This window comes from Rhinoderma darwinii, chromosome 13 (assembly GCF_050947455.1).
Source record: "Rhinoderma darwinii isolate aRhiDar2 chromosome 13, aRhiDar2.hap1, whole genome shotgun sequence".
Taxonomy (NCBI): domain Eukaryota; kingdom Metazoa; phylum Chordata; class Amphibia; order Anura; family Rhinodermatidae; genus Rhinoderma; species Rhinoderma darwinii.
The window spans coordinates 33,423,259-33,438,307 of NC_134699.1; the positions used below are offsets into that span (position 1 = coordinate 33,423,259).

The 15,049-nt window shown below is 42.7% G+C and overlaps 1 protein-coding gene across 4 annotated transcripts in view; it reads right to left on the reverse strand.

The window, feature by feature from the left end:
• Positions 1-14,586, reverse strand: part of CHD6 (chromodomain helicase DNA binding protein 6) — a 68,683-nt gene extending 54,097 nt beyond the window's left edge. For 3 of the 4 annotated variants that reach the window (XM_075845621.1, XM_075845622.1, XM_075845619.1), the window contains exon 1: positions 14,500-14,586. The gene's annotated coding sequence lies outside the window, so the exon portion shown is untranslated. Of the gene's footprint in view, positions 1-4,885; positions 5,060-14,499 lie in introns of those variants that run through there. The other variant, XM_075845620.1, reaches the window with a different exon arrangement.
• Between the last annotated feature and the right edge of the window lie 463 nt (positions 14,587-15,049).

A 15,049-nucleotide genomic window follows, 5' to 3' on the forward strand; every position in this document is an offset into this window, starting at 1 on the left:
GACATTACAAGTCTTAGGTTAAGTTCACACTACCATAAGTATACGTTTACCTCTCTTCCGTCAGAGGAAGAGAGGATCGAAAGATTAAAACCGAAAGCAACGGCTCCGTTAGAATTAGCATTGATTTTAATGGGAATTCTTTTGTTTCATTTGCAAAACCACTGATGCACCGTAACAAAAGTGACCCCATATTAGAAACTACACCCATAAAAGGCATTTATCAAAGGGTGTAGTGAGCCTTTAGACCCCACGGGTGTTTAGGAATGAATACGCAGCAGATGATGCAATGTGATAACTGCAATTTTTTCACTGATCTGCCATTTCACCACACAATATGTTGTGCCCGGCTTGTGCCACTGGAGAATCTTACACCATAAATCGTTAAGCGAGTTCTCCCGGGTATTGCAATGCCATACATGTGGACGTAAACTGCTGTTTGGGCACGCTGTAGGGCTTAGAATGGATGGAGCGCCATTTGGCTTTTGGAGCGCGGATTTTGCTTGGTAATAGTTTGGTTTGGAGTTTTAATGGTATTTCAGTTTATACTGTGGGGGAATAGGTAAGCTGTGCAGAGTACATCAGAGCATAATAAGAGGGTATAATAATGGTTAAATAAAATGATCCATAAGTGTGTGGGGTACGCTTTGAAGCAATCCTTTATGCTAAGGCCAGTGTCAAACGGATATATGATGCCCATTCCTATCCCCTCTTTTAGAAGGCACTACACTTTTTTGGGGAACTTAGCTGAATAAGTGTTCCGCTGGTATAATAAGTCATACATCGCTTCCAGCGGATGTGCTGTGGCCTTCCCCTTCATGGTTCCCAAATGCTAGGGCCCTGATAACCACTTCTTGAAACTGAAGTCGTTCCCCTCTGGCCTGCACATCATTAAGTTTTTTTTATCATGGCCTTACCGGTGACATAACTTTTTTTGTTTTTCCATCCACAGAGCTTTCTTTGCAGGATGAGCTGTAGTTTTTATTGGTGCCATTTTCAGGGGCATGAGACTTTTTATTCCATTTTTGGAAGGCTAGGGACCAAAAATCAGCTATTCTGGCATTGTTTTTTATTTATTTTTCTTTACCGTTTTTACCAGGCAGTATAAATAACTCGTTACCTTTATTCAGCGTGTCAGTACGTTTACGTCGATAGCAAATTTATATAGTTTTTGCATGTTTTACTACAGGAAGGAATGTTTCCCTCTGGCCTGCACATCAGGCTGTTTTTTCCTCTGCGCCTTACTAGAGCCATAACTTTTTTATTTTTCGGTTGATGGAGCGGTGTGCGGGCTTGTTTTTTGCAGGACAAGCTGTAAATTTTATTGGTACCATTTTGAGAAACATGCGAGTTTTTGATCACTTTTTATAAAAAAAAATTTGAAAGAGGAAATGACAAAAAAACATATACTGTTGTGGGGTTGCTGATCTGCTACAAACCCTTTAAATGTGGTGATCGCTATTGATCGCCGCATTTAAGGGGTTAATCGCAGGGATCGAAGGTGTAGGACCGCTTGCTGGTGACAGGGGAACGTCAGCTGTCGGGGACAGCGGATATCCCGGTTCCCGGACACTGTCCATTAGGACAGTGAGCTTCAGCAGCAGTTCAGTAACTGTACATCCTGGTCCGGGAAGTAACCTCTCGCCAGGACGTACAGTTACTGACTCGTGCGGCTAGTGATTAGAGGAGTTATCTGGGAAGTAAAAATTTTTCTTAGGGGCTGCAAATTAAAAAAAAACAATACTTATCTATCCTTGTCCGACGATTCAGTACGGCGCTCCGGCGCCAGTCCCAATGCTTGTTTACATGAACGCAGCATGTAATCGCTGCAGCCAATGAAAAGGCTCAGCAGGGCTCTCTCGTGACGAATCATATTTCTGGCACAATGCCACAAGTACAACATATGACCAGTGAGGCCTCTGATTGGCTGCAGCAGTCACATACTACATGCATGTAAACAAGCACCGGATAAGCTGCCGGAGCAACTGCGCTGGATCGCCGGGGCAAGGATGGGTAAGTATTGCTTTTTTGATTTATTTATTTCATTTGCAGCCTCTTAGAAAAAATTTGCGCTTCCTGGATAACCACTTTAAAGTCAGAAACCCCTTTAAGCCGGTACAGCAGCATACTTCCCCTATTCTACTCCATACTAAGGACAGCACGTCCCCCCTGGAAGCAATATGGATTCTGAACAAACACAACAGAAAAAAAACCTCAGTGTGCTTCTAGAGGCATATGAAGGTACAGTATGGCTAAATGCACACGGAAATGCTGCAGATTACAGTACCAGGCATGTAGAGTCTGGTGTGCCCACAGCATCGTCTTCATTTACAAGCTTCTTCCTAAATAAAAATCAGATTTAACCAACTACAATTTATCCACATTCAAGCACTATAGTTGACGCAGATTTTTGGTGTGGATTATGGATTTCAGGGCATGCTGCAAATTTTCAAACCCACAGCATGCCTATTATCTTGCAGAATTGCCGCAACTTCTTTTCTGCCATCTGTACGTGGTTTTAAAGATCATTATAACAAAACATAAATAATTCCTTGTAAATTGAACTTATTGTCAAGTTGTGAACAATTCTTGTCAGCGGTTTATTAGTTTTTCGGTTTCTGGAGTAGCTGGGTGACCGTCAACATGGCCACTTTTACAGCTCCTATAGGAGTTGTCATTAATATTTACCCAGTCTCCTAAATGTCAAATCTTCCCGGTTCAGAGATGGACAAAATACGATATACGCTAGAAGCCAGTTTAACCACTTCAGGAGCCAAAATAATATTTTAGTGGCTCAACTTCTATAACTTCCTCAGGCTTCTTAGACACATTGGTCATTGAGTACATGTTGAAGCAAATTTAAAGAAGAAAGAGAATTTAAAAAAAATTTAAAATAAATAAAAACTTGACAGAGGAAGAAGCAAAGAATTTTGATGAACAATGTCAGAGGGACATGGCCCTTTAATACTGCGTTTCAGATGACGGAACTGCATATTGAATACGGTGTGGTAAACATCCCTCTTAGAAGCAGATTAGCTAAGATTTCGTACCTGTAACCCTTTACGCTCAAGAGATATTCACCTTACAAGTACTCCGGCAACTTCAATTTCTTCCAGCAAAACTGGCAAGAGAATTTCCATCGCTTTAAATAAATGGTCTTATCAGAAGTTAACAGCAGTGCCTGAGTGAGAGCACTAGACATCGCTTTACGACAGAGAGGTGTGGAGCAATTCCCAAAATTCCCCCATAAGCTTGTCCGATCTATTTTATATTACATTCCTAATATTTACTAAACAGGTTTATATTTCCACCTTTAATCAATATTAACTATAAGTTGGCTTAGATAAGGGCAGAAAAGTTACATTAGTTAAATACAACTAGCATCAATTCCAAATGATAGGTTGGCTGTTTTCCTATTATTATTTATAGAATTTTTTTAAGAAATCTGCAGACTGAAAGGGATACATGCAGCTTAGACTGGCGGGGTAGAAATATACCAGTCCAAAAAAAACAAAAACAAAGTTACTGAAAATGTATGTATAAGTTAAGGCTTGTTCACAGCAGCATAACAATGAAAATAATGGAAGCACCGGTTCCGTTGCATGATGGACACCATTGGCGCCTGACGGAACACAGACTTTAATGGGTTTCATAGGTTTTCCGTCATGTTGTCCATCGGAGCCTTGAACACAGATGTGAACAGGCCCCTATACTTAAAACGAACATTAAAATACTCCATCAAAGAGCGCCCTGGCTGGACTTGCCAGAGTACCTAGAACTTCCTAAAAATAAATCAATTACATCTTAAAGGGGTTCTCAGAATTTTAATGGCCTATCCTTAGGATAGGCCATCATTAATTGGTAGGAGTTCAACCTCTCCGCTTATCAGCACAGTTAAGGGGCAACCTGCAATACCAGCCACAGGTGCTCAGACAGTTGAGCTACTGTGCCTATGTAAACAATGTGGGGGGCGTGGGTCCCTTCATAGTGCTAATCAGCGGGGGTTCCGGAGGTCATGCCCCCCGAATATCAAACATTGATGGCCTATACTAAGGATAGGTCATCAATGTTAAAGTCTTGGAGAACCCCTTTAAACCTTCCAGAATATTTCTGACTCTAGTATGCATCTAAAGTAGTAAGTAGTAGACACTGGCCTTGAGGCGTCAAATCTTCCCATAGAAGCAAGTTGGCCAGATAAGAATCCCTGTTAGGGTCTATCCCCACTGCATGAGGAAACCCTCCAGGTATATGTATGCTATTGTAGAGGAATATAGCGGCATACGGTGCCCATAGGCTCCAACGTTATAAAAAAAACAAAATTGTGTGGCCTGACAGATGCCAAAAGGAAACTTGTGTTGGAGAATGCAAAGACTGTTTCTCACAAAATGTAGCTTTCCTTATAATAGCAGAGGCATAATAGGGTAGAGTATAGATCCATAGCAGACCATAGGTGCCATATTGTACATCTTTTTTTTTTAACTAAATATCAGACCAAAATCTTTATATAAAATTTGCTTGTTTGGTCGAGTAGTACAAAAAGATTATAAACACAGTTTGTCAAATAGGGGACCCCAATTGTGAAATGGAAGAAGGTTTTGAAGTGAAAAGACCAAAGTACAGCTGGCAACCAACCACATCTAGAGTGAAGTGTGGTGGTGGCAGGAAGGAAGAATTCATGGTGCAAAATTTACTGTGATAAAATACTAAAGCTTAGGAGAAAAGTCACATTTCAGCAGCATAATGATCCCATACAAAGAATAAGTATCATTTCAATTGCAATTCCACCCTGGGAAAATTCACACAAAGATTCAATCAAAAAAAGGAGAGGTTAGAAAAACGTAGGGTCATAATGCCACGTGAAAAGGCGCTGGATGCAAACATCTCCTACCTTTGGTGAGCCTTACGTTTGTGATAGGAGACTATTCCTGTTTGTATAGGAAAAATGAAGGGACAACCACTCTGGACACCCCAAAACGTCACTCAGAGCGGTTTTGATTTTGCAATCCAGCATGTAACATATCAGAAGGCATTAGCTGCCATCTATAAGGTATGACAACCGTCAATTCTCTACTTGAAGGGGGCATTAGTGCTCTAGAAAAAAAAAAAAAAGACGTTTGGAAACACAATTTTGGAAACGGTTTTCACATTATTTACTAGGACATAAATAAGGAGATAATTTGACGCTTTCCCTTGCAGTTTAGGTTCTCCTGGGATATCAAGTACAAAGGGGGAGTGTAGAGACAATCTGTGGTGCCAGAAACATTCACACAATACTATCCGCACCATATAATCTTACAAAGTCAGGAACAAATGTGTATATTAAAAACGGGGTTGTCCGGTTACAGCAAATGAATGTTATTTTTTTGTATAATTAAAAGTTAGACATTTTCCTGATATACTTTACCTAATAATTCATCAAGATCTGTGTGTTATTCAGGAGGAACATTCATTGTTTACTTGCAGTGGATATAATAAGGTCACGAGATGGACACACAGGTGTGCGGCTCGTTACAGTTACAGTATGTACAGTATCAGAGCTGTGTCTTCTAACGACCCCAGCACCTGTGTGTCCATCACATGACCATGGACAGGATTTTATCCACTGGAAGTAAAAAATTAATGTTCCTACACGCGGAAATTTTGAAAAACGTGAGGAATTAACAAAGGACAGTATATTGTAAAAGTAACTTAATTATAGAAAAAAATAATGAAATTAGCTGAAACGGGACAACCCCATTAAGTATTAAAGGGGTTTTCCCGTCTTAGACATTTATGGCTATCGAGAACAAGGGTCTCTCTCGACCCCCGTTTCACCTGGTGCGGCAGCTGCTGCCAGACGAAGGCTAGCGGAGAGAGGGTTAAGCATGTGCGCGGCTCTCTCCATTCTGTTGTATGGTTGTAACTGAAACAGCCGTGCAGCTCTTGCTCGGCCAGTTGCCGCCGCACCAGGAGAAGAAGAGCGGAGACCCACATTTATGGTATATCCTTTGGTTATGCCATAAATGTCAAAAATATGGGAGACCCCCTTTAAAGCTAAAGGCAATAAATGCATTTCCTTAAGGCCGGGTTCCCACGTAGCGTGAACGCTGCGGAATTTCCGCAATGGAATTCTGTGAGGAAATTCCACAGCATTTACAGTAGCAGCAAAGTGAATGAGGTTTAGAAAATCTCATGCCCGTGCTGTGGGAAAAAACCCCAAAACAAAAAACAGAAAAGTTGTGCAGAAAGTGTTCTGTGGTGTGACTTTTAATTCGACTAACGGCTCTAGATTCCACCGCAGATTTTCAAGCTGTTCATGTATAAGATGGCAAGCTATTCATCTGAATGGCCACTATGCAATACTATACTTCCCCTGCAGATTGCCATTGCAGGCGAAACGTCTGGCCAGACAAGATCGTCCCCCTTCAAATTCAGCCGATAGCCGTGAAATTGGCTGCAATTTAAAAGGGGTTGTCTCTGATGCTCTCAGATGATTGCATAGCTTGACAGATTAACCCTCGGGACGCTGGGAAAACCGGATGACAACCACTGTTATCGCTCTAGAAATAGAGAAAGACTTTAATTTACATGCACTTTTTCATTATAAGGGTAAATGTTCTTAAATATTTTACTCTTCCCTTAAATACCTTCTCTAAGGGCCCCATATATTGAAAACAGAATACGGCAGTGACGCCCAACTGGCGGCCCTCAAGTGCCTGATGTTCATTCCCCAGGCCACATAGAAGGAAAATTCAGATGGTGCAGCTGCCTTATGATCAGGCATGGGATTCTTCTTTGCAAAACAAATGTATTCTGCAAAAAACGCCATAAAAAAAAAAAAAAAGCAACAACTGAGGTCTATGGGATGAAAGAGATACTGACTGGCCAAAAACCACAAACCAACCATATGATGATCACAAAAAACAACATACACCACACAGACACAAAAAAACACCAGACAGACAAAAGAAAAAAAACTCAGTTTGTAGTGCAATATTTCCTTATAGACTTCCAGCTAACATTTGGGCGCAGAACTTTTTGCCTGCAAAAAACACCCCGCAAAAGAAAAAAAACAAAAAAAAACCGCTGTGTTTGAAGGCACCATCAAAGGCATCGTCCATGATTAGAAAAACATGACTGCATTTTTCTAGAAACAGTGCCACACCTGTCCATGGGTTGTGTTTGGTATAGCAGCTCAGCTATATTGAAGTGACTAGGGATAAGCTGCAATACTACACACAACCTGTGGATAGGCATGGCACGGTTTTTGAAAGAAAGCTGCCATGTTTTTCTAATCCTGGACAACCACTTCAAGGTCAATATTTTTCATCAGTATTTGAAAGTCAAAACCCGGCATAGAACCTGCCATGTATCCTCTAAGATTGGAAAGAGAGTTGATAACAAGAAAAGGTCACAGGTAACAGCTTTGATCTTTCCTTTTCATACAAGGGTTTTGCCCCAAATATTGCACCTCGGTCCGGCTTTATTTAAAAGCTAAGATTTCGGGTATTAAAAGGAGCCGTCTAGTTTAGAAAAGCTATTTTCATATACGCTATTAGGCAATTCTGTGCTAATAGAGGGAGACCTTTGTTCAGGATTCTCATCTCTTGGCCAGGGTGGAGAGCGCTTACAAGGAGCATCTCTCGCTCTGGAGGACCTGTCCTGTTTTACACTGCAACTCATTGATTTCACTACATTGGCCACGACGCAATCTCTGGTCTGCAACCAATAAAAACTGCAGCTCGTCCTGCAAAAAAACAAGCCCTCACACTTCATTAACGGAAAAATAAAAAAAAGTATGGCTCAAAAATTTTTTTGGGTTAACAAATAGTTTTTTCTTTTAAGGCTTGATTCACACATCAAGTATTTGTTGCAGGTTTTAATGCAGATATTTGAGCCTAAGCCAGAAGCGGATCTATGATGAAGAAGTATAAGGGCTTATTCACACGAATGGATTTCAAATCAAAATTATTTCAGCGCTCCATGGCCACTTGGGAGAGATGCTGTTGGACCAAAGGCTTTATAGGCCAGACATCCAAAGTGAAGCTGACAGATTCCGCAGCTCCATCATTCTGGTGTTCAATGGGCGACTCATTGTCTGGTTCTCTACAATATTATTTTCTGACATTCATTTTAGGCCTTATTCATGTGAACGTGTCCAACTTGCATCAAAAAAACGGAATGTATTTTAACCTTATGAACGTCCAGGTTGCGTCCGTGTGGTTCCCGTGTGTCATCCATTTTTTCTCATCACTTTTCCTCCTTTGCAAGCACTTCCTCGTTTCACTTTTTTTTTTTGCATTTCTTTAGCAACTGATCCGCGTGCTGTCCGTTTTTCACGGATCTCATCCTTGTTTCGTCTGTGCTTTCCCACAGCCAAAGACTTTAATTGGCCTGCAAAAATTGACTAGAATAGTACGTGCTGCGAGTTTATCAAAACTGATACACGCTCTGTGAAAAAAAACGGATGTGTGAATAGGCCTATTGAATTGCACGGGTCCACGTGCTTCTGTTAAACATTTGTGTCAATTTGGCCTTCGAGAGTAAATTCAGGCTAAGAAAAGTTACTGAAGCCCCTCTGTCAGGCTGGACGCAGAAATATGACTTGCGAGCCACCCAAAAAATTGGTGATGTCAAATGGCTTACTGACTACCATAAGCCCTGTTCACACGGAGTATTTTGACAAGCTTTTTGGAGTGGAAACCGCTCCGCAAAACTCGTCAAAAACCGTCCGAAAATGCCTCCCATTGATTTCAATGGGGGGGGGGGGCGCAGGCGGTTTTCTCCCGTGAGCGGTAAAACCGCCTCACGGGAGAAATAAGGGACATGCCCGATCTCCGCGCGTTTACGCCTCTGCCCTCCCATTGACATCAATCGCTGAGTTTTTTGCCCGTAGCACTCAATGGGCGCGAGCGAAAAACGCAGTGAAAATCGCGGCAAACGACATGCAGGAAGGACAAAATCTGCCTCAAAATCTGAAACGGAATTTTGAGGCAGAATTTTCCTCCTGCAAAAAACTCTGTGTGAGGCCTCATGCACACGACTTGTAATTACGAGCACGGGCGGGCACGGCGGGTCACGGGCAGCCGGCCGCTTTTGCGAGCCGTGCTCCCATTATAAAGTATAGGAGCACGGCCCGTAAAATGAAAAAATAGAACATGTTCTATTTTTTTAACGGCACGGGCACCTTCCCGTGAGAAAACGGGAAGGTACCCGTCACTAACAGAAGTCTATGGGCCCGTTATTGCGGGTCGTAATTACGACCCGCAATAACGGGTGTTTTTACGGTCGTGTGCATGAGGCCTGAACGAGGCCTAAACAGCATCCAGTCCCTCCATGTAGATGCCCTCTGTAGGTGGCTACAGCGACATTGCTAAACAACTTTACCCTCCTTCACACACACTATTCATTTTTAGTTTTTTTTAAGTGACATCTGGCTGCAGCGTTTTTTAACAAAAAAAAAAACGCAGTGAAAAACCCTATAAAAACGGCGCAAAAAGCGCAGTAAAACACAGTGTGTGAAATCCAGTCTTTCAAAGTATTTTAGACTTTGGCCTCATGCACACGACCGTAGCCCGACCGTAGCCGTGTGCACGCCCGTGATTTTCGTGTCGGCCGGCTGCGGACTGTCAGCGGACTGTCAGCCGCAAGCCGCCCGCACATGCACATGGCCGGGCCATTGTTTTCAATGAGCCCGGACCGCAACTCCGGACCATAATAGGACATGTCCGTACTTTCTGCGGTCCGGGTTCCCGGGCCGTGCACGGACCGCAAAAACTACGGTCGTGTGCACGGCCCCATAGAAAAGAATGGGTCCGCAATTCTCCCGTGGATTTGCGGGGGAATTGCGGACGCAAAAACACGGTCGTGTGCATGAGGCCTTTAAGTTACAAGGAATAGTTTTACAAATAAATAGTACAGATAAATAAAATGAATAAATAAATAAATAGGGCCAACACAAACGTTGTGAAAACATCGCAGGGAAGCTACAGCAAAATAAACAGACAAGGGTTTTGCAGTGTTATCTAAATAAAGCCTATTCATTCTGTGATGAAAAACTTATAGAACTTTCTAAAATAAAATGTGTTTGAATACACCCCCATTTTTAAGATCTCAGCTAGCGGCCAGTGAACAGAACCTTTCCCTACGCCTGCTCACACAGCTGTAATATGCTTTATAAGGCCGGGTTCCCACGTAGCAGAAATGCTACGGAATGCTGTGCGGAAATTCCGCAGCATTTACAGTAGCAGCAAAGTGGATGAGATTTAGAAAATCTCGTGACCACGCTGCAGAAAAGAAACGCCCCGTAAACGATAATAAATTGACCTGCGGTGCGGAATTTAATTCCGCAGAAGGTCAATTTATGCTGCGTTTTTGTAGATTTTTGGTTGCAGGTTTTCCCCATTGAATTCAAAGGGGATGCAAAACACGCAACAAAAAGCAGCGAGTCGGACGAAAAAAAATCCTAACTCAAAAACATACTTACCCAGAAGTCTCTCTCTTCCTGCAGGCCGGCTTCCTGGGATGACTTTTCATCCAATGTGAAAACTGCAGCGTCACATGGCCTGCAACATCATCTTAGGAGGCCGGACGAAGAAGAGGGAGGGGGTAAGTATGATAATTTTTTTCTTCTACCAAGCGCTTTTTCCGGTTGCGTAAATTCCGGACGGAATGTACTGCGGTTTCCAGGTCGGACACGCTGTGTGATTTTCACGCAGCGTATCCAACCCGTGGGAACCCGGCCTTAATGTATAAGTGTAGGTAGGCAAAATCAGCCTGGTGTTCATGACGGAAGAGACTGGTGCTGCTGCTTTGTTTGGCTCACTGAAGATTATCTAGGCTAAGACATTGTAACAAAAGATAGGCTGTGATAGCTGTAATAGATTGTTTTCTCCCTGCGAATTTAAACAAGAAGGTTTACATGCACTTTTTAATGTATGCTGTGAGAACATATATTTATGAAAAAATGACATCACTGGTAGATAAACTGGCAAGGAAAAAAATAAATATTCAGGTAACTACTCGATACAGCTGTATAAGTAAACGTCGCTCATCCGACATTAACATTTATGACATCTCTTCAATTGAACTTGCACTAAAAAATGGCCACATATTTACGACAATAACCCATCAGATACTCAAAACTATTTTTCAACCAATCGTTTGTCTTCATTTTGTGAAGACCCGGGAAAACTCACCACAACCCTGACTGCCAGACGGTAGAGCCGGGACCCATTGGTATTTCATTTTTTTACCAGGGTTTCTTTGTTTTTTTAACTTTTGAACTAAAATGATGCATTACAGTTGATGGCCCATCTTCACTTCCAGGGCACGGTCCCCATGTTCTAGCCATCTCTAGGAGCTTTCTATAACTGGAGGTACAATTAAGAGGGGTTGACCGAGATTCATTTTTAGAGTTGAATAGAGTGAATAAACCTTCAAAATGGACTCTCCACAAGAATTTTTTTTCCCTTAGCAGAAAACCTGAGAGCCTATATTGCATGGAGATATGCGATTCCGTACATTTTCTACCATTTTGATGAAGTCTATTATTAGCGTTAACTCTTTCACTAACTCTTGTGAAATTTCAAAACCGTATGGGTGCTGCATTGCCATTCAAGAACTTCTGTGTTAAACGGAAGAACACACAGTATGTTAATATCTCTTATGCGTCATACGACAATAGCAATGAACAAATGCACGAGAGTACACAGATCTAAACCAATATCTATAGGCAACATCCATATCTACATATCACACACAGGAGTCAAAAGAGGAAAATTCTGCACATGTCAAAAATGCTAATAAAAAGTAGAGACTGATATATTGCAGCAAAAGCGGAGGGGGAAGGGAAACGACAACCCCTGTATGGATTCATGGCTCAGGGCACCATTTGCCATTTCACTGATTTTATTCATTTTTTGAGACCTAACTGTTCAAATCCGGCCATAAGAATTTTGCATGTAGGCAAGTACATTAAATGAAGACTGGCATTAAAGGGGTTGTCCAGTTTCAGCAAATTAGTCATTTTGTTTGTATAATTAAAAGTTTAACAATTTTCCATTATACTTTCTGTATTAATTCCTAACAGTTTTCAAGATCTCTGCTTGCGGTTATTCAATGGGAACATTCATTGTTTACTTCCAGTAGACACAATTCTGTCCATGGTCATGTGATGGACACACAGGTGCACGGTTTGTTACAGTATGTGTATCAGAGCTGTGTCTCTTAATCTCCGCACCTGTGTGTCCATCACATGCCCGTGGACAGAATGTTATCCACTGGAAGTAAACAACAACAAGCAGAGATCTTGAAAGTCATGAGGAATTAATACAGAAATTAGAGAACTTTTAATTATACAAAAAAAAATAGCATTCATTTGCTGAAACCAGACAACCCCTTTAACTGAAATTGTAGGCATAGTAAATCTGTATTCCACATGGAACACCAAATTAAAGGAAACAATTGGAGCAGTTCAGAAACTCTATTGTACAATATCATAAAATAGCACCAGGCCTAGACGCACATTCCGGAACTTAGAATAACATAGTATTCCCCCACATTTAAAGAGGATCTTCCACGGATGCGAACCTCATTTAAAAATAAAGTCACAGCTAGAAATTAAAAGGGAAGAGTCTGAAGATTCATTCACACCTTTACATGGGTCGACGGCTTACAGCCCCTTGAGCAGGTCCATAAAGAGGTCACCCACATATATTGAGGGTACGGAGGGTGAAGTCTCTGGACCCTGCCCAGGAGTTGGCGCTCCCAAGTCACAGCTCATTGAAGAATGACATGGAGCGAGTGGTCTGCAATCAATCCTCTGCATAGACCACATAGAAGGAGGAGTAACAGGAAGTTCAGAAAAATGGCTGCCTCCATGATGACAACCATCGCCTAGATCTTCAGCTCTGAGAACCTCCAGAAACAGCTACATGCATACGTTTGAATGATATTTGCAGAACTTTTTATAAGATTTATGTTTACAAGCATTGCACTTTCGGTATAATGCCATCTGAATAATATGTGCGCACCATGGGCACACTCACAAAGTCTGTGCCCCATATCCATTATACAGTACAACAGTGAGGACCGTAAGAAAGATGAAATATTCAGCGGTTGCTTACATGGCATAACTTCAGACAATAAGCTAAACAGTAAGGCCTCGTTCACATTTGCATCAGTCTTTCTGTTGTTCTGCTCTATCAGGAGCAGAACAGCGAAAATACCGGTTCCATTGTACAAAGGACACCATAGCCACCCGACAGAACCCATTGACTCTAATGGGTTCCGTTGGGTTTCCGTCAGGATGCACATGATTTTACCGGAAATGGTGCACTATTGTGTCCGGTATTTTCGAATGGATCTGTGACACTAACAGAGCCTCCGGCGCAGACATGAATCGGGCCTGAGCTCCTTTACGTCACCATATACAGCTGTAAACATACGTAATCTCATGGTCTGCCATGAATGGAAACCTTGGAAGCAGGGAATTTTGCACAGGTGATTGCAATGCGGCTAAAAATCGTACAAGTGTCGAGGTCATTTTATTTTTGAATGCATAGTTGTAGAAACCCTTCCTAGAAAAGGTTTCTATTGTGACCACATAAGAATTAAGTCGCACATATGGCTGTTACATGGAGGAAAATAAAGCTACAAAAACCGAAAGATGCTAAAATGAAGCACGCTGTAAAACTGCATAGTGTAAACGGGACCTTCGTAGATACCCACTCGCTAACATTGCCGCTGCAATAAAACACCATAGAAACAAATCCGCAACGCAAACGACAAGTGTGAACCCGGCCATGATACGTAAATGAGATATTCAGGGGTCTCCTCAGCAGGAAGTGCTGAGTACAGAATGCAGTGGTTTCGCGTCACATGAGGGAAGCAGGTGAGCGGAGAGCTGTAGGCCTGACAGGTAGCTGCATACATGGATGACACAGACCCATCTGCAGTCCACACATGCCTAGCCCCACTATAGTGCCATGATCACGTGTGAAATGAGCCTTTATATGGTACCCTACACACCAGGCAGCTCTCACCCGGCTGCAGCCCCGTATTACAGATGGATGGATGTATGTGTGGCCCTTAAAGCATTTCACATTACTGCATTTCCAAGCCCTTACTGCTTCCAGTTCACCTACTCCTCCCCCACTTGGTACTGCCCACAGCACACGCTTTAGTGCAGTGGGCAGAACCACGGGGGCAAAAGGGGGGGGGGATGTTAAAAACCCAAAATACAAAAACCTGCGAGGGACCTAAAGGAAGGGAGGCGGAGGAGGGGTTAAAAAAACGAGAGCTAGATGCATGATCTATACCGCACTCTGCCGAGGTGGACACGTTTACGGACACCCCCCTCCTCGTTGAAGCACACACAAAAAAGCAAAGGAACAGTACGGAAAAATCACAGTTTCATTCATAAGAGATGCCCAGGAAGGGGATGGATAGCAGCCGCACGGCCAGGGCGACATAGAAACTAGCAAAGATGCTGCAAATTAAAAAGTTAAGAGGAGAACTTACCTAAAATGGCCACTGCTGCAGCCAAAATACAAACAGCTATTATTTGGTGAAGTTTAGCACAAGACACCCTGCAAGGACACCCTAACCTGGTCGGGGAACGCCTCCTCCACGCGCCCATTGGTTACCTTCCTGGCAGGCAGGCGAAAGGCTTACCAATGATTGGCGGTTCACTTGTCAAACAAGTGGTGGTCGTTTCAAGGCTGGTTGCGGCGTGGTTATTGCTTTGCTCCATTGTGCTGCTATTTGCATGGATGAGATGTGCTCGGCGATTGGCTGAAAGGAGGAAGGGGGATAGAAGGGGGTGCAGTGTGAGAGACAAGGGGGAGCTGAGGGAGGGTCCTGCTGGATATTTGAGCTGCTTTTTCCTGCTTCATGCATTTCAGTTCTGAGTAGGAGAAGCGTTGCATTCAGGAGGGAGTATACATTGAGATGCATATGTCACTGCCCATACATGGACACCTAGAATTTCATGCATTGTATGGTCAGCGTTTTCACATTGTCACACTGTGGAGGGGGCTCACAAATATCTGGGGGTGCCACCCCATTTTTA